Source organism: Lupinus angustifolius, chromosome LG13, assembly GCF_001865875.1.
Source record: "Lupinus angustifolius cultivar Tanjil chromosome LG13, LupAngTanjil_v1.0, whole genome shotgun sequence".
NCBI lineage: Eukaryota > Viridiplantae > Streptophyta > Magnoliopsida > Fabales > Fabaceae > Lupinus > Lupinus angustifolius.
In genome coordinates, this window is record NC_032021.1 from 9,923,188 (window position 1) to 9,943,195 (window position 20,008).

The 20,008-nt window shown below is 35.2% G+C and overlaps 1 pseudogene; it reads left to right on the forward strand.

Moving 5' to 3' along the window:
- Nucleotides 13,057-20,008, forward strand: part of LOC109363284 — a 28,992-nt pseudogene continuing 22,040 nt past the window's right edge.

Below are 20,008 nucleotides of genomic sequence, written 5' to 3' on the forward strand. Positions count from 1 at the left end.
TAAGTACCTTTGAATACCATCTCGTTTTTGTGGAATAAATTCTAACACCGGTTTAATGGTATTCTAATGTACAAAAGTGATGAATAGTTAGTTGTTAGAAACAAATAAATAAATAAAGAACAAAAGAATAATAAATTTAAGTGACCTTTATTTATTTACTCCCTTCCAGGTTCATTTATTAACAAACCAAACTTCTTCCTTGCGGAATGTTGGTATTAAAGAATAAAGAAATTGTGGAAAGTAAATAACAATAACTAAAAGTTAGTAAGTTAGTTTCATCACTTTTGTATATTTAAAGGTGTTTTCAACAAATAAATTTATTGATAACACTTTACTATTTTACAATTTACACCTCTCTCAAGATTCAATTGTAGTATAGTATAGGGTTATGTCGAACCACAAGGAATTGCCTAATAGAATGAATCATATGAACATGTCAATGCACAAATAATGAGTTAAACATATTCTAGTTTTGATTTGAGTTGAATTGCATATAAACACTTAACAAGAAAAATAAACTAAATATTAACAAATTCTTGAGGAGACAAGATCATTTTGAATGAGGAAAATATTTCTCAACTTCTTATGAATTTGAACTACTTAGACAAGTTCTTATGTTTTACTTTGATTAACTCCAAACACTAAGGTCTAAAATCCTCCTTTTAGTGTATGTCCTAAAATGGTAGAATGATAATCACTTATATTTATTACTAAACAATATTACGTCCACAAGAGACTAGGTTGTCACACCCTAATCTTGGCTACTCTAATATTGAAGTNGATTAGGTTGTCACACCCTAATCTTGGCTACTCTAATGTTGATGTAGTAATGAATATAAGATCTTAAGAAAAGTAGGCTTAACTTGGAAAATAAACTAAATAGTACAACAACTTCTTAGTTTATTTGTTAAGTGTTTGAGACAAGTAATTTTTATAACTTGAAATCAGTTTTTAGGTGATCAATCTAAAAAGAGCATTAAGAATTTCTCAAACAAGTAAAATTAATCAAAGCACCAACTTGACTGATTAATATTCAAATCTTTTAGAATATAAGAAGTAGAAATACATAGCGATATTCAAAAGAAATTGTTAGAAGCATGACCCATCCATCCAAGGATTGGATGCTTTGAGTTCCAAATGAGATTACAAAATTGATTTTTGCATCTCATTTGCCTTCTCCTTTTCTCCTCTTGAATTATAAACTAAAATTACAAAACTTACTTAAATAAAGTTCCTATGAACTAAGAACAAGAAGAGAGAACTTTAGGGAAGAATTTCAAGGCAAGATGGTGAATGATGTATGATGTATATCTTTTCGAATGAAATGTGCCTCTATTTATAGAAATTTCCCTGGAGCCGCTGAGCTGCTTGTTAGCACCGCTCAGCAGTTGACCAAACCCTTCATCATGGGTTTGGTGACTTGATCAAGCAACTTTGTCACCTCCTTAAGCTTGACTCACCAAAGCTAGTTGTGAGCTTTGGGACCAGCTATGGTAAGCTACTCTGAAAAGCCTATGGTGGGCTACTTGAAGTGATGTCATTGGTGACTTCAGGGTTTTCTTGATGGCTAAGTCAAGTCTGGGTGCACATCACTTAGCACACCTATAGCAACGCTAAGCTGCTTGTTCAGTTGCTTTGGTTGTGCTGACTGAGACGTGGCCTTGTGCTTGTTGACCTGGGCAGGAGTCTGGTTCACCGCTGAGCTGCTTGGTTACACCGCTGAGCTGCTGATTGAGCAGTTTGGGCATGTGCCAAGCTTGTGTCTGACCGTGTCAAGCTCGAGTTCTAACCATGTCAGTTTCAGTCTGGTGCTAGGCTGAGCGGCCAAGCAGGTCCGCTCAGCTGCTTGCTTGAGTAGCTTGGTCCAGGCCAGGTTGGTGTCTAGGTCAGCTTAATGTGGCTTGGTCCATGCTCAACTGTCTGCTTGAGCACCTTGATTTTGACTTCTTTTTCTCTTTGACCATGAATCTTTTTATTTTCTCTTTTCTTCTTCTTTCTAAATCCTGCAAAACACATAAAAAAAGAAATACAAACACAAATATACAAGATTGGATATTTTATACAAAAAGTATTGTTTTAAGTTGGTTTTTCTCAATTATGCTTAAGATAAGTGCCATAAAAGTGTATAAAATTTAGGTATGTTTGGCACTTATCAACAACTCAAAACAGTAGAGCATGAATTTCGTACATGAAATGTTCTCCAATGATGCCTCCCCCACCATAAAAGTAACATCTGCATATTGTAACAAATATATGTCACCTGCAGCTGAACCCAATTTATAACCAATAAACTTCCTTATAGTTGCTTTATAAGGCTATTTAACCTCTCAACCACCATTAAAAATAACTACAGCCTTAAAGGATCATTCTACTTAAGACCACTCTTAATGTGAACTTCACTAGTAAAACTAGCATTAACAAGAACAAATACACTACTTGAGAATACACACTCATACACTTTATCAATTTCTCATAGAACCTCATTCTTGCAACATATATTCCATGTTAAGGATGAAGCCCATTACATGAATAATCAAAGATGAAGCCCAATGAAATTCAATGTTTTTTCTTCTATTTTTAGTAACTTTGTGTAATCATGTTAAGTGAGTTTTGCTTTAGTTTCCTTTGACGGAAGGTTTCTGTTTTAGTTTGTTTTAGGTTAGCTTGGTTAGTTAACATTGACTAGGATTAGAATTGTATTCAACAATAACACAATTCAATATTACTGATTCATTATCAAGATCAATAGATAACAAATGCATTCTTCATCTTCTTCCATGGGTTGTATTTGTAAGCTTCAATTTCTTTTTAATTGTTATTCTTTTCTTCTTTTAAAGATGTTAATTTAACTTTCACCTAGTATGAGAGCACCATTGTAAGGGTGTCTCTGATGTGCCATTTTATTTATGCTTCATTCTCTTTACACTTCTTTCTTTCTGTTTCATTACTGCAACCCCTCCCTTTCCATATTGTCTTCTATTCAATCATCTTTGCTTGCTTTCTTTGAAAAATCTTCTCTTCACCAAGAACCTAGACTCCAACAATGGTCTGCCATATAATAAACGATGTTATTGATCCATCATGCCCCCATTACATACACCCCAAAGAGAATCCAGGTGATGTCTTCATTTCTTCTATGCTAAATGGAGAAAATTATCACCCATGGTCCTGTGCTATGACAATGGCACTCACATCCAAGAACAAATTGCAATTTGTCGATGGAACCTTTTTAAAACCCCATTATCATGACCAAATGTTTACTGTTTGGGACAGGTACAACAACCTTATTGTATCTTGGATTAGCTAATCCATTGAGCCATCATTTGTCCAAAGTTTTTTATGGACGGAAAGTGCACAAGAAATATGGGCTGATCTATGTAAAAGATATCACCAATGTGATATTTTTAGAGTTTTTGAGTTGATTAGAGAGATTCCCTCCACCAAACAAGGTAATCTCTCCATCATCACCTTCTTCACCCAAATGAAAGGGTTATGACAGCAGCTTGATAGCTATAGACTCATTCATTCTTGTTGTTGTGACATCAAGTATAGTTGTGCTTTGTTTCTCAATGTCAAAAATTATATGGAACATGATTATATGATTTGCTTTCTAGGAGGAATGAATGAGCAATTCTCCTTTGTTAGATAACAAATCATGTTAATGGACCCCCTTCCCCCAATTAACAAAGTATTTTCAATCTTGGTCCAACAAGAAAGGCTGATGCAATTCGAAGATCCAAGAATTTCAACAATATTTTCAAGTATAATTTATGAGTAAAGGAAAAGAGGAAGAAGATATAGAGAAATGACCAACAACAAATAAAATGCACCAAGAATGTTTAATGCATCTCGCATAGGTAGAAGTAAAAAATATTGCACCTTCTGTCAAAATCTTGGACACACAACTCAATCATGCTATAAGAAGTATGGGTTTCCTCCAAGCTATTTAGCCAATTCAAGTAACATTAATAACTATGTTAGACAAAGAAGTGAAGATCATTCACATGCATATGAAGACTTAATGGATTTTGTGTCTAAGTAATAAAAACCATAACCAAACTTGGTCTTCACACCAGCTCAACATAATGCCTTAAAGACCTTAATCTAACAATCCATTAATCAAAGTGTTTATAGTGCCAATCAAGTGAGCTCCACTCTCAGTTCAGGCACTACCTCTCAAGATCAACACACCTTAGGTAACTTTCACCTTACATGATCACATATGTCAAAATTCACCTCTTGGATTCTTGACATGGGAGCAACAAACCATGTCTGTCACTCCCTATCTGCTTACCATATTTATAAGAGGATTAAGCCTCTTCCAATCATTTTATCTAATGGAATATAAGTCACTACCAACTATGATAGGACAATGGTTTTTTCGACTCATTTCTTCTCACTAATGTGTTGTATGTTCCAATTTTTATTTTCAATCCTATATCCATACCAAGAATCACTACCTCCTTAGCCTGTACTATAACCTTTTCCACCAATCATTGTCAAATTTAGGACTCACACTCCTTGAGGATGATTGGTGCAACTGAGCTAAATGGAGGATTGTATGTCTTGATAAATTCCAGGAAGAACTATCATAAGCCACACACTATGAACACATATACCAACGATGATGACTATAACTTATGACATTCTAGACTAGGACACTTGCCTAATGAGAAGATGATTGCTATGCAAGCTTTATTTTCTTTTATAAGATGTAATAATAGTATAGACCTTGTGAGGTGTGCCTTTTAGCAAAGTAGAAAAGATTGTCTTATTTTGTTAGCATTACTAAATCTTTTGATGCTTTTCATTTGATTCATGTGGACATATGAGGACCTATTTCTATCATCTCCTCCTTTCAACATATATATTTATTTACTATTGTAGATAACAAAACCAGATTTACCTGGATATTTTTCATGAAATAGAAAACTGAGACCACTCTCCTTATCAAAAGTTTTGTCACTTATATAGAAACTCAATTTCATCTAACCATTAATGCTATTAGAAGTGATAATGGTAAAAAGTTACTTATGCTGAAATTTTATACTTCAAAAGATAATGAATATCAAACATCATGTGTAGAGATACAACAACAGAATGGTATGTTGAAAGAAAACATCAACACATACTTGTTGTGGGTAGAGATTTGACTTTTGAATTAAACATATGCAAATGATTTTAGAACTATGTTGTTTCTCATGTCACACATTTAATCAATAGGCCAACCAAGCATTTTCTTGCATAACAAGTCTCCTTATGAGGAGCTTTACCAAAACTTGCCTTGATATAACCAATTTAAAGGTATTTGGAAGTCTTTTTTTTTTGCCTCAACCTTGGTTTCTCAAAAGAGAAAATTAGACCTTAAATCTAGAAAATGTGTGTTCTTAGGTTTCAATCCTGGGACTAAATGTTACATTTTGCATGACTTCAACACTAATGAAGTCTTTTTGTCCATAAATATATCCTTCCGTGAACACATATTTCCCTTCTACCTAGGCTCATACTCCTAAACAAAGTTGATTCTACCTAGGCTCATACTCCTATCTTACCCATCAACCAATTTGATATTTTCTTCTATTCCATCCCTGAAATAGATTTAGATATACCAATCCAACCTGAACCACATATGGACCAACAAGTTGGTCAATCTACTGACCAATTATTTGATCCTCTCCCTACAAGGAAAATTTAAAGAATAAGAAAACCACCCAACTACTTAGATGATTACAACTGCACCCTGATTTTCATAACCAATTCCTCCACTCCTCATATAAAATATCCTATTAGCGAGACTTTGACCTATGACTTATTATCTCACAATTCAAGACATTTTTCTTTGGCCTTATCTATCAATCACACCCCAACTCGTTATTCTGAAGTCATTGAATATGAACGTTGGAGAAAAGCAATCCAAACTAAGCTACCTGCTCTAGCCAAGAATAACACTTGGATTTTAACCCCTATCCTTATGATAAGAAAGTCGTAGTATGCAAATGGGTCTTTAAGATTAAACACAATTCTAGTGGATCTGAAAACAGATATAAAGCAAGGTTGGTAGCAAATGGATATACCCAAACTGAAGGTATTGATTACATGGATACCTTTAGTCTAGTTGTGAAAATGACAACAATTAGAGTTCTCTTGTCCCTTATTACTTTAAATAATTGGCATCTTCACTAGCTGGACATCAACACAACTTTCCTCCATGAAGATTTAAAGGAAGAGGTTTAAATGAAGATATCATCATGACTTCAAAACAATGATCCCAATATCCTCTACAAGCTGTAGAAATTTATCTATAGGTTGAAACAAGCCAGTAAACAATGGCATGATAAGCTCACTCACACTTTGGTTCAAATTGGTTACTCAAAATTTTATTCTGATTATTCACTTTTTATTAAGTCTACTAACAACGGGTTCACTGTCATTCTAGTTTAAGTTGATGATTTAGTATTAACAGGGAATGACCTAAGTGAAATAAGTCACACCAAAGTTGTTTTGCACGATAAATTCAGTATAAAAGACCTTGGTGACTAGAACTTTTTCTGGTAATGGAAGTAACAAGATCTAAACAGGGAATAACCTTGTATCAAAGGAAATACACACTAAACCTGCTACAAGAATCAGGCTTCCTTGGATCCAAATCAACATCCATACCTATGGAATATAACACAAAACTCCAATCCACTCAAAGACTCCTCTCCATGATCCCATTGCCTATAGAAAATTGATGAGGAAACTCTTATACCTCACACGCACACTAGACCTAACATATGCTTCGAAGTTGGGTGCCTAAGCCAATTCTTCTCATCCCCAACAAAATCTCATCATCAAGCTACAACTCAAATTCTCAAATACTTAAAAGGTTCATCTAGAGAAGGAGTTTTCTTGCCAAGCAACAATGCGACCATTCTAAAGGGGTATCCAGTTTCTGATTGAGCTACATGTTTGTACACTAGAAGGTCAGTTACAAGGTGGTATTTCTTCTTAGGGACTACCCTTGTTTCATGGAAAAGCAAGCAGCAATACACAATTTCTTAATCATCTTCAAAAGCTGGATATAGAGCTTTTGCCATGGCTTCTTGTGAATCACAATGGCTATTGTTCCTTCTTCAAGACCTCTGCATTTCTCATCCTACACCAGTAAGCTTATTCTATGACAACAAATCTGCACTACATACTGCTGCTAGCCCAGTTTTTCACGAAAGTACAAAACACATTGAGATAAACTGCCATGTGGTTCGTGAAAGAGTGCAAAAGACAATTTATTTCTACTTATTTCCACTTCTTTCTAACTTGTAGATATATTCACAAATTCTCTTACTCCATTACCTTTTCATTTTATTTACTTTGCAAAGACTATAGTTTTTTACCACAATTGTTATAAGAAATACCTAAAATCGTTGTTTATGATAGTTTATAGAACACTTATGAAATAATGGTATTTGTTTATGTTAATAAAAAAAGTTCAATTGACACAATAGAATTTCAATATCTATATATAATTTAAAACCACGTACCACATATTTACCTCACCAATCTATCTAGTAATCATATTCAACATCCAACCTACACCACTACTTTGAATCTCTAACAAGAGGAACAACATCATAGTGGCAAATATTCCTCTCTGTAAGTTAAGGATTCTCCAGACCTAAGTAATAATACTTGCAAGGCCTCCTTCGTGGAAAGTATACTAGGTAGTAATATTAGAACTACATAAGAGACAAAGTTTGAAAACATTACGCATTTCATCCAAGTAATTTGGTTCCTTTATATTTTTTTTGTCTAACAACTCTTGTATGTTGCTTCCTACGTTCACCTGGCGCCATTCCCATTCTACAAGATATGAGTGATCATCTCCTTCTTTAGCTTCTTTACATGTTATCACTTCCAATAGGATAACACCAAAACTGAAGACATCAAGAAATTCATCAAATTGAAAGATGTCCAAAGGCCAATATGAATGGTATTTAGTGAAGAGTATTTATTAAGTGAAGAAAGTTTCATGAATTCAAAAAAAATAAACCCATCTTGTAGTGTCAACAAATTTGCAATATATTGTTCTAAATTATTGATGAAAAAGCGTAATTAGCAATGATGTAAAAACCATACCGTACCGACTGGTTCGACCGGAAAAACGGTGAACTGGACCCCTAACCAGTACGGTACAGATATTGAATCGGCCAAGTACCAAAATTGGTCAAAGGCAGTCAAAAACCGGCCAAAACCGGTGAACCGACTGGTATTTGACTAAACCGGCCGGTTTATACACATATTTTTTTAAAAAAAAAAACTTAAAAACTTAAAATCTCATTACAAGGTGACCCATCTTTCCAACCTTTCTTCAACACTTCAAGGCACATGCTTCCAAGGCATACTTAGATTACACATTTTGGTTCCTAAGATTCGTGTGTAATCTTTGTGACATTTGTGTAATCTTGGAGTACTGTATGAAGATAGGATTTGGTGCAAAAATATAATCTCGATTTGAGAGAACTTTGACTCATTGATATTAAATGTTAAAACTCCAAATTTATTTGTTTTGTAGAGTGAGTTGTGAACTTATGTCATTTATTTATATTTTGCGGTTGTTAAGTTATACTTTTGGATTGATATATGTTTTTTAATTTAGACTTTGAATTTGTTAAAGACTTAAAGTTGTTTATTTATGTGAATTTTGAATAGATTATAATATGAATTATAAATTTGAGTATCTACCTATTTGATTTTTTTTGTTATATGTTTATATATGAATAAATATAAGTAGGTATGTCCAATTTAACCGACACGTGGTTTAATTACTGAATCATTGGTTGAACCACTGTACCACTATACCAGTACCCTGACCGGTTTGATAATCGATACAGTTTTAACAACATTGGTAATTAGTACCTTAGCATCAATTCGTGAGCATTAAAGCTCTTTGTAATGTGAAATGCAAAAAACTCGAAGTCCTATATAGGATGATGGAAACACTTTAAGAGTGTTTATAAGCATTAAATTGCAATTTTGGGGCGTGCCCCAAGGGGTACAAGGTTTTTGTGGTGGATGAGGGGACACACAACCAAAATCCATCCGCACGCGTGCAGACCAACACCTCCTCCGTCGCTGCCGTCCGTCTAGTCGACATAGTTCGTGTTCGGGCCCAACAATTTTTTTTATCTTTTTGGGAACGTGTTGACCCGGTCAATTTGACCATTGCCTTTATCTTGATCGTCGGATCAATCTGGTCATTTGAAATGAGATCTTCTTATGGGTTGTCGAATCGATGTGGTTGTTGGGGCTCTCTGCCTATAAATAGAGGCGTCCCCATTCAACAAAAGCAAACCCGTTAAATCAAATTTTATCAACTTTCCTTCTACCTCTCGTCGTGGAAGCATTTCTGGCCCCCTTATCCTTCTTTCTTTCCATGGTACAATAATTGGTACAGGTAGCCATGTTGTGGGAATTTTTGACAATTAACACTTGTAGACAAATTATGGGAAATTCGATAATTGGCACATGTACTCATACAAATGACATTGGTAGTCAAATTGTAGGTGGTTTGACATTGGTTCTTACAGTGTAGGAAGAACAAAACAAAGGACTATGTTGAATGACGTGGTTGATATTCTGTTTTCACATTTTTGGGCAGTGTCACAAAACATCTTAAAGAGAATGACATGATCGTGACTCAACCAATAATAATCTTCAGTGCCATAATTAATTGTTGCAAGTTGTTTACGATGATTTTAAGATGTTTCCTTCTACAATGACATGTAGAGACAATATTATTGGGTCGAATATCTTTAACCTTAGCACACCATTTTGGTTTGATGGGACAAATTTCAAACGTTGGAAATACAAGACGAAATTTTTTCTGACCATGAGAGAAGTTGCTCATGTTCTGAATACTGATATCCATATCCAGTGGTGCCAAATAATGTTAAGATAAAGAAGATTAATATAGCTATAGAAATAGCTCTATGAAATGAAAATGATTACTTATGTAACAATTTCGTAAAGTTCATATAAGTTTGCCAAATTAATTTCATATGCACTTGAGAAAAAAGTATAATATTGAGGAAGTGGATACTAACAAGTATGTTGTTAGCCGCTAACTCAAGTATCAAATGACTGATCATAAGTAGAGTCTCAATCTCATGAGATGCAAAATATTGATTATGAAATCATATTTGAGATTATGCTCCTCAATGGGAAATTTCAAGTGGCCATCATAATTGACAAACTGTCTTCTAACTGAAAGGACTTCAAAAACATTCTCAGACATAAGACCAAAGAATTCTATTTGGAATCTTTGATCACTCGTTCGCGTATCGAAGAAGTGGTTCGTAGATAGGATCAGAGAGATGAAATGTTGATTATCTAGAACAACAAAACTAGGAAGAAATTCTCAAGTGTAGTTCTAAGGCCTACTGGCAATAACTTTGAGAATTAGAACCACAATGGGAATAAGAACAAAAACACCAACTGCGACAAGAATTGAAATCCCCAAAAGCTCCAATATGCTAAACCACATGTTAAGAATGACTCTAGTAATATCTTTATTTGCTTCAAATGTAGTAAGTCGGGTCATATTGCACACAAGTATAGGAGTAAATCAATTAATAGTCCTCCACAAGTTAACATGATTGATGAGCCACTTGTGGTTGTGTTATCTGAGGTTAATATGGTTGGAGGATCAGATGAGTGGCAGGTAGACACTTGCGCCTTCTACTATATCTGCTATGATCGTGATATGTTCATAACATACACGAACATTGATGACAAGAAAGTATAGCTGGGTCATCCCTACACCGTTGTTGTTGTTGGTATTGGTGACGTGGAGCTGAAGTTTACATATGGAAAAACTTGATTCTCAAAGATGTTATGCACATTCTAGAGATGAGGAATGATTTAGTTTATGGTTTTCTTTTGAATAAGTTTGGTTTTGCCATACCATAGGGTAGACTTGTGTACTCTTATTAGTAATGAGGTTTTTTTATCGAAATGGTATGTCATCAATGGCATGTTCAAATTGAATCCTGGCGTTATGTTCAATAAAATTTCTCATTTAGTTTACATAATATGCAGTTCTAATATTTGACATACTAGACTATATGTTTAATTCTAAAGTTATCTCCAAATGATTTTAAATTTGATACACTCTAATATATGTGAGTTAGATCAAATGTTAACTAGAAATGGAAAATGCTATTCTATCACCTTTATTGATGATTGCTCTGATTATACTTGTTTATATGTTATGAAAAATAAAAGTGAAGTGTTTGACACGTTTAAGATATATATGAGTGACATTGAAAATCAACTCAATAAAAAAATAAAGAAACTTAGAAGCCATAGAGGCACTAAGTATGACTCTAGTTTATCCAAATATTTTTATTGGTTGAATGATATTATTCATGGAACAAGTATACCTTATTTACCTTAAATGAATGGTAAAGTTGAAAGAAAGAGCAGAATATTAACTGAATTAGTTGTAGCTATAATGCTAAATTTTGGTGCAACGCCCTCTCGGTGGGGTGAATTTTTATTAACTACTTGTTATGTGCTAAATAGAGTCTCCAAAACTAAGATAAAAATTTTCCAATATGATATAGTGAAGAATAGACAGCCAAATTTGTTTTATTTGAGAACTTTGGGTTGTCTGACTTATGTACGGATCTTGGATCCCAAGTGAGTTAAACCCGCAAAGAGAACCTATGAATGTGTATTCATTGGGTATGCACTAAACAATAAGGCGTATATGTTTTATGACATTAACATAAAATTGGTAATTGAGTCTAATGATGTTAAATTCAATAAAAATAATTTCTCTTTCAAATTGAGAAATAGTGGGGCACTTCAACTAATCATATATTTGTGATTAGGGAGAGTGATAAAAGTGAAGGGTTTGAAATAGAACTTAAACGAAGTAAGAGAGCAAGATTTGCTAAAGAATATGAGCCTAATTATGTGGTATATATATTAGAAGAAGATCCATCCAATCGCTAAGAAGCTTAGACTTCTTTAGATGCTTATTTATGGCAAGACTCCATAAATGATGAGATGAACTCTCTAGAGTCTAACAGGACCTGACATTTAGCTGATTTTCCTCCTGATTGCAAACTGATTGGTTGTAAGTGGATAGTGAAAAGGAAACCAAAACCTAATGGCATTATGGTTAAATACAAGGCTTGCCTTGTAGTCAAGGATTTTAGGAAAAAAGAGAATGTAGATTTTTTTGACACATTTTCATGTGTCACTAGAATACCATTCATTAGAGTACTAATATTGCTCATTGCGATACATTATTTAGTAGTACATCAAGATGTTAAGATCACTTTTTAAAATGATGATATGGAATAACCTATAGTTTCTTAATCCATGGGCAAAATAATAAGTTCTACAAGTTAGATAAGTCACTATGTAGTCTTAAGCAATCACCTAAACAATAAAAAATTTGACAATTTAATTGTCTCAATAACTTGATAATTGGTAAAATTGGAAAGAGTATGACTTACACAACCAATATCCACAAAAGGAATCACCGACAACGATTAATAATACGAGAAATAAAGATGAAATAAGGAATATTTTTTCGAGCAATATTGAGCTCACAACAATTAGTGATATGAGAGATAAAGATGGAATAAGGAATATTTTCATTTTATTAGGTTTGCTTAGCCACCATATACTAAAGAATGAAATTAGCCCTATGTATATTAAAGTTATTATCGATAACAAATGTACTTAAGATCATTAACACATGACTCAACATTATTATAATATCGAGAGACAAAGATTAATGACTTACCATTCTAGTTGACATAATAATCACTAATAACTATTAGTAATTGCTCTTAGGCTATATATGTTCGCTGCTTTTTTATTACATCAAAATCAACTATTATAAAAATAAAGAAAAGAGTACAACCACATTGTCTTCCAAAATCGCAAATAGATTAATAATTGTGTCATCTTAAATATATATAAAAATCTAAACTATAAATAATCACCATCCAACAACCAACATAACCTGTTGCTTCATATTCTTTGAAGTATAAAACAAAACCAAAATCTAAAACGTGGAGAAAAAAAGACGCATAATCCCTCTTTCTCTCCCACAAGGTTCCCTTTCTCTAAACCCATTTCTCCTTTTCATATATCTTCATAATCCAACTCACAACATTCCAACGTTTATAGATCTTATAGACTTACCAACATTATGAATCTTCTGAGGTTTCAATCAAATTAGAGTTTTAGGGTTTTTTGTCTTCAATGGCTATACTCTTTCCCATCCCCATTACTGCAGCTCAGTTTTCCATTCTCTTTCTATTTATGGTTTGAATCAAAGTTTCCATTTTTTGATTAAAGTTTCGTGCTTTATGTGTTTAGGTTGGGACTTACTTCGTGGAGCAGTATTACCAAGTGCTTCAGAACCATCCTGAGTTCGTTCATCAGTTCTATTCTGATGCCAGCACCATGCTACGTATTGATGGGCACACTAGAGAGACCACTGTGGCAATGCTTGTAAATTTCTCTAAATAGTATTATTACTTAATCAACTTCTTTTTTTTTGTGTGTGGTTGGTTTTTGGTACTGTTTATTGTAATGTTGTTTCTTTTAACAGCTCAATATGGTTTTTGTTGTTTCTGGGTATATTGTGGGAAAATGGTTCATGACAGTGTTTTAAATTGCACCTGCAGCATTGTAGTTTCGGATGTTACCACAATTGTGGCCTCATTGGCCACATTTTACCATTTTCTACAATTGCGGTAAAAGCAATTTTAAGGCAGATACAATTTAAATAACTGGTTCATGGAAAATATGGACTTGTTTTTTCTTCTTCTTTTTCTCTAGGAAAATTCTAACAATCCCCATGAGGGGCATAGGTTGTGGAAGTAAAAATAGAAAATTTACAGTAAGAAAAGATGTATTTAATAAGATAAAGTTTCTATCTGTTGTCTTTGAGACCTAGGTTGTCGACCGCACGCAATAGCAGTGGTTGCCCTTCCTCGCGATGAAACAATGTATAACGGTGCGGTTGGCCATCATGGGTTGATTCACAGCAAAATCGCAATCCAGAACCTACTCCAACATGATGGTAAGTGGAATGCAGTTAGTTTGTTATTTATGGTTTGAGATTGGAATGCAGTTACATTTATTGGCAAAGCCAAAAAGGAGCAAGTTTTATTTAAGACAAACCTAGGTTGTCGACCGCACGCAATAGCAGTGGTTGTCCTTCCTCACGATGAAACAATGTATAACGGTGCGGTTGGCCATCATGGGTCGATTCACAGCAAAATCGCAATCCAGAACCTACTCCAACATGATGGTAAGTGGAACCCCAATTTTAAAGGGGAATTGTCATTTTCACCCTTGTTTTTTAGGACGTGACATTTATTTTTTTAGGTATTTTGTATAGAATACTCCTCCCCTTTTAAAAAAACATGTGAGCTGCTTTAGAAAAAATGAAGAGTCGGTCGCAGCATGGAAAAGTTCTGTTCCTTCACTTCTTCCCCTTCCTACCCTTCATTCTGCAAATTTCTGTTTGCTTTTCCTCTTTATATGTTCTGCACTTTCTCTCTCTTTCTTCTTCCCCTCTTTTTCAGTTGCACAACCATGGCCTCATCTCAACCTCCTACTACCACACTCACTCCCATAAGTGTCAAATACAAGTTGTGAAAACTTAAAGATTACGAATAACTTATATTTTTTAGTATTTTAGTGTATTTATGTGTGGAGTATAACATAATTTGGCGTTAAGTATTTCAATTGCAAACACACATTCCCATGTGACTTGTGAATAGGCTTTACTAAGTCATACAATGGAGGTTTGCAATGTACAGCAACATATAATTATTTATTAAACTTTTTTTAATTGAGAAGTTTCTACTACATCTATAATGGTCGGTCTGGGTTGAAGGGCATCACTATGGGGTGAAAAGGATGAGAAATCCCTAAAGTACCCCTAAAAATGATTGAGAAAACTCCAAAATGGGTTCACAAAAATAGGTTTTTCTTGCTATTTTTTAGTGTAGTGGCTACAAACACAAATACAGACACTATTTGCATGATGATATTGACTATGATGTACACTTTGCAAAAACATGACACTATGGATTCTGAGGAAGCTTGGTGCCACAAGGTGTCATGACAATGCTATAGTTCTGTAATTGCACTTGATTAACTACTATGATCTTTAGTATTCAAACATTATTTTCCTAGTATATCTAATTGTTATATAAAATTACCTTTCAACAATAAACTGATTATTTGTGATTGGAATCCCAGAATGAATTCAAGTTCAACCTTCCTAGTTTCCTATATTTTGGCTTTGTTCAGGATTCTTCTAGTCTATAATCTTTCGATGGTAGTTGTATGGTTACTTGTCTGAGTTAAAATGATAAGGTGTTTTTCTTCTAGTTTAGATTTCTTTCACTTCAGTAGGGTCCATTGATCGTGTGAATGGTTTTGACTTTATTTTCAATTTTTTATGCACATGCAATTATAGAAAGCTCCTATTCCTCCAAGAATTAAAAGAAATTTATTTGTGCGTAGCAAATTAATGAACTGGTTATGTCATTGAGTTATACTTGGATTGAAATCAAGACTGCACACTCTCTGGAGTCATGGAGTGGTGGTGTTCTTGTGATGGTCTTTGGATCCATGCAAATTAAGGAGCATAATAGAAGGAGAAAATTCATGCAAACATTCTTCATTGCACCCCAAGAGAAAGGCTTTTTTATGCTCAATGATATTTTTCACTTTGTTGAAGAGGATCCTGTTAACCACCATCAAGCGGTATTGTTAGCTCAGAGCAATCATGATTAGAAAATGAATGCTCCAAGCACAATTAATAGGCCGGGTAAGTTTTTCTTCAGCGTGATTTTGTAGTTTGAATATTCGATTGAACAATTATCACTTCACTTATTGGCATTGCAATTAAAATAAGGAAAATGTAAACCAATGTTTCTACATGTAATTTTTCGCAGTTGTCATTGTGACTCTGTGTTAAACTGGCACAGATTAAGAAGAAGAAAAGGATAGGAATTCAAAGAATACCTCGAGGATCAGGAAACCCTAGATCCCTCTTTTATTGAATATCGTAGAAATTATTGCAATGGACAAGAAGATAGATTCTAGGAGAAGTTACAATGGCTGATTTCCCATAAATCAGTTACCCAACCAACACTTTCCCAAAAAGTATTTTTAACTACTTCCTAGTTTTCTAGTTATAGATTTCTTAACTAACTTCTTTTAGGAGGTTAGTTATTTTCGGTTATGCCTTGCTGGCGCCTCACGTACACCTTAGTGATTGGAGGTTTCTTCCTCATCTTAATTCTATCAATACTCCAAGCACAATTAATAGGCCGGGTAAGTTTTTCTTCAGCGTGATTTTGTAGTTTGAATATTCGATTGAACAATTATCACTTCACTTATTGGCATTGCAATTAAAATAAGGAAAATGTAAACCAATGTTTCTACATGTAATTTTTCGCAGTTGTCATTGTGACTCTGTGTTAAACTGGCACAGATTAAGAAGAAGAAAAGGATAGGAATTCAAAGAATACCTCGAGGATCAGGAAACCCTAGATCCCTCTTTTATTGAATATCGTAGAAATTATTGCAATGGACAAGAAGATAGATTCTAGGAGAAGTTACAATGGCTGATTTCCCATAAATCAGTTACCCAACCAACACTTTCCCAAAAAGTATTTTTAACTACTTCCTAGTTTTCTAGTTATAGATTTCTTAACTAACTTCTTTTAGGAAGTTAGTTATTTTCGGTTATGCCTTGCTGGCGCCTCACGTACACCTTAGTGATTGGAGGTTTCTTCCTCATCTTAATTCTATCATTGTCACAATTTGGGAGTTTTTCCCATTGTACCAAAACCTCTAGTTTCCCATCACTTCTTTTTCTACACTGCAATAAGGCACTTGGGCTCACTTGTAGTTCATACTCTTCAGAGAGCATAGGTGGTAGGGGTTGAGCTTGTTGCACTGGTTTCAGAGATTTTTTTAACAATGATACATGGAACACCGGATGGATCCTGGCATGATTAGAGAGTTCCAATCTATAAGCCACTGAACCAATCTTCTCTAAAATTTGATAAGGGCCATAGAACTTTACTGCTAGCTTTTCCATAGGTCTCTTAGCTAATGACTTCAATTTGTAGGGTTGAAGCTTCAAAAACACCCATTCTCCTACCTCAAATTCGACCTTCCTTTTATGCTTATTAGCTTGAGAGCCTTCAACAAATTCTGTTGTAACTCTTGCAACACCACATCTCTATCTTGAAGTAATTGATTCACTGCCTCTACCTTAGAAGTGAAGGTACATCCTTTGATCAAGGTAGGAGGATCTCTCCCATATAGAGCTTTAAATGGAGTCATGCCAGCTGGCCCATTATAGGTAGTATTAAACCAAAACTCTGCCCAAGGAAGCCATTCTACCCACTGCTTGGGTTTAGGTCCTGCAAAACACCTTAGATAGGTTTCTAAGCTTCTATTCACCACCTCAGTTTGCCCATCAGTTTGCCCATCAGTTTGAGGGTGGTAGGCAGTGCTATACTTCAATTTAGTTCCTGCTAATTTGAACAATTCTTGCCAGAATTGACTGAGGAAGATTTGGTCTCTGTCAGAAATGATGGTTGCTAGAAAACCATGTAACCTAACCACCTCCTTTACAAACATAGCTACCACATCTCTAGCATTGAAAGGGTGGCCCAAGGGATGGAAATGAGCATATTTTGTGAGTCTATCTACTACCACAAATATGGTATCCTTCCCCTTAGCTTTAGGTAAGCCAGATATGAAATCCATGGAAATATCTTGCCACACTTGAGTAGGAATTGGCAAAGGTTGCAACAAACCACTAGGGGCCAAGGTGGAGTATTTCTGCCTTTGGCAAACATCACAAGTTTCTACGCAATGCTTCACATGGCTCCTCATACCCTCCCAATATAAGAAACTAGAGACCCTCTTGAATGTTCTAGAGACCCTCTTCGTTCTGTGAGAAATTTGAGGCTTCTCTAATATGTTCTAAGAATAGTGCTTCCACTTCTGGATTACTTGCACAACTGCCATGAGTTCTCTTTCATAGACTGACTTCATTTGTGCTCGAATTGATAAACCCTTGCTCCAAAAAGCCAAAGGCCTTCCCTCCTGCATCAACACTGCCCCCAAACCTTTACTAGAAGCATCTGTTTCAATCACGAAAGTCTTAGAGAAATCAGGGACTGCTAAGAGGGGTAAGTTTATCATAGCAGTTTTCAACCCCTGGAAAGTTATGAATGCCTCCTCTTCCCATACAAAATTATCCTTTTTCAACAAGTCAGTCAAGGGCTTGGCTATCTTACCATACCCTTGTACAAATTTTCTATAGTACCCTGTGAGACCTAAGAACCCCCTTAGACCCTTCAAGTCCTTAGGAATTGGCCAAGTCTTCATAGTAGCAACCTTGGCTTGATCTGCTGCCACTCCTGACCCAGATATGATATGCCCTAGATATTCCAAACTAGGCCTAGCAAAGCAACACTTCTTTTTATTAATTTTCAAGGAATTTGAGCTCAATACCCCCAACACTTGCCTCAAATGTTCCTGATGGGCAGCTTCCCCCTTGCTATATAGATCAAGATATCATCGAAAAATACCAAAGCAAATTGTCTTAGGAAGGGCCTTAAGACCTCATTCATCAAAGCCTGAAATGTAGAGGGGGCATTTGTTAATCCAAAGGGCATCACAACAAATTCATAATGCCCCTCATGGGTCCTAAAGGCAGTTTTCTCAATATCATTCCCCTTCATCCTAATCTGGTGATATCCTCACTTTAAGTCTAGTTTGGTAAATACATTAGCCCCTCCAATCTCATCTAGCAGTTTTTCTATTATAGGGATGGGAAATTTGTTAGGAATGGTGATTCTGTTCAAGGCCCTGTAGTCCACACAAAACCTCCAACCTCCATCCTTCTTCTTGACCAATATAATTGGACTAGAATAGGGACTAATACTATGCCTTATTACTCCTGATTCCAACATCTCTCCTACTAACCTCTCTATTTCTGTTTTATGATAATGAGGGTATTTATAGGGCCTCAAGTTTGGAATTGTAGCCTCTTCTATCAAATGTATTGCATGATCACACCTCCTACTAGGGGGTAGCTCCTTAGGATCCACAAACAACTCTTCAAACTCTGCCAGTAAGTTGAGAATAGGCCCTAAAGAAGTGGGGGGTATTTCTTCACTTTGAACAGATTCACATTGTATTAACAAACCTTCTCCCTCTTCCTTCAGAATTTGCATCAGTGCTCCAAATGGAAGCTCTGTTCGAGCCAAAGCTGGATTCCCAGAGATTTTGATCCATTCATTCCCCCTCTTCATAGTGAGCTCTAACCTTCCAAAATCAGCTTTGACTTCCCCTAACTGAGCCAACCAATCCAATCCTAACACCATGTCCACCCCCTTGAGATTAAAGAGATAGAAATCTTGTACCTCATTAAGTTGTTGTTGTTGTTGGAACTTCAAATGCTCACACTTCCCCTTACATCTCACCCTATGTCCATTACCTACCTCCCCCCAATAAGCAGGGGTATCCACTACCTTTAATTGCAACTTCTTCACCATTTCTGCAACAATAAAATTGTGAGAAGCTCCACAATCTATTAAGATGATCATTGACCTTTCATCCACCCATCCTTCTACCTTCCAAGATCTAGTAGTTGTAAAACCTGTCATGGAAAACAATGATAAATGCAGAGATTTAAAAGTCTGCAACTGCTCCTCCCCTTCTTCATTGCCCTCCCCCTCCTCATCTACTTTTACTAATATTATTCGAAGTTGCTTATTTCTACATTTGTGTTCCCTATTGTAGGGTTCATCACAACGAAAGCACAACCCCTTTTCCCTTTTCTCCCTTATTTCTACATTAGTCAAGTGCTTGAATTCTCCTGACTTGTTCTTCACACTCTCCTCAAAATGACTTGGTCTAAGACTCCTCATCGAATTGCTACCAGCAGAAT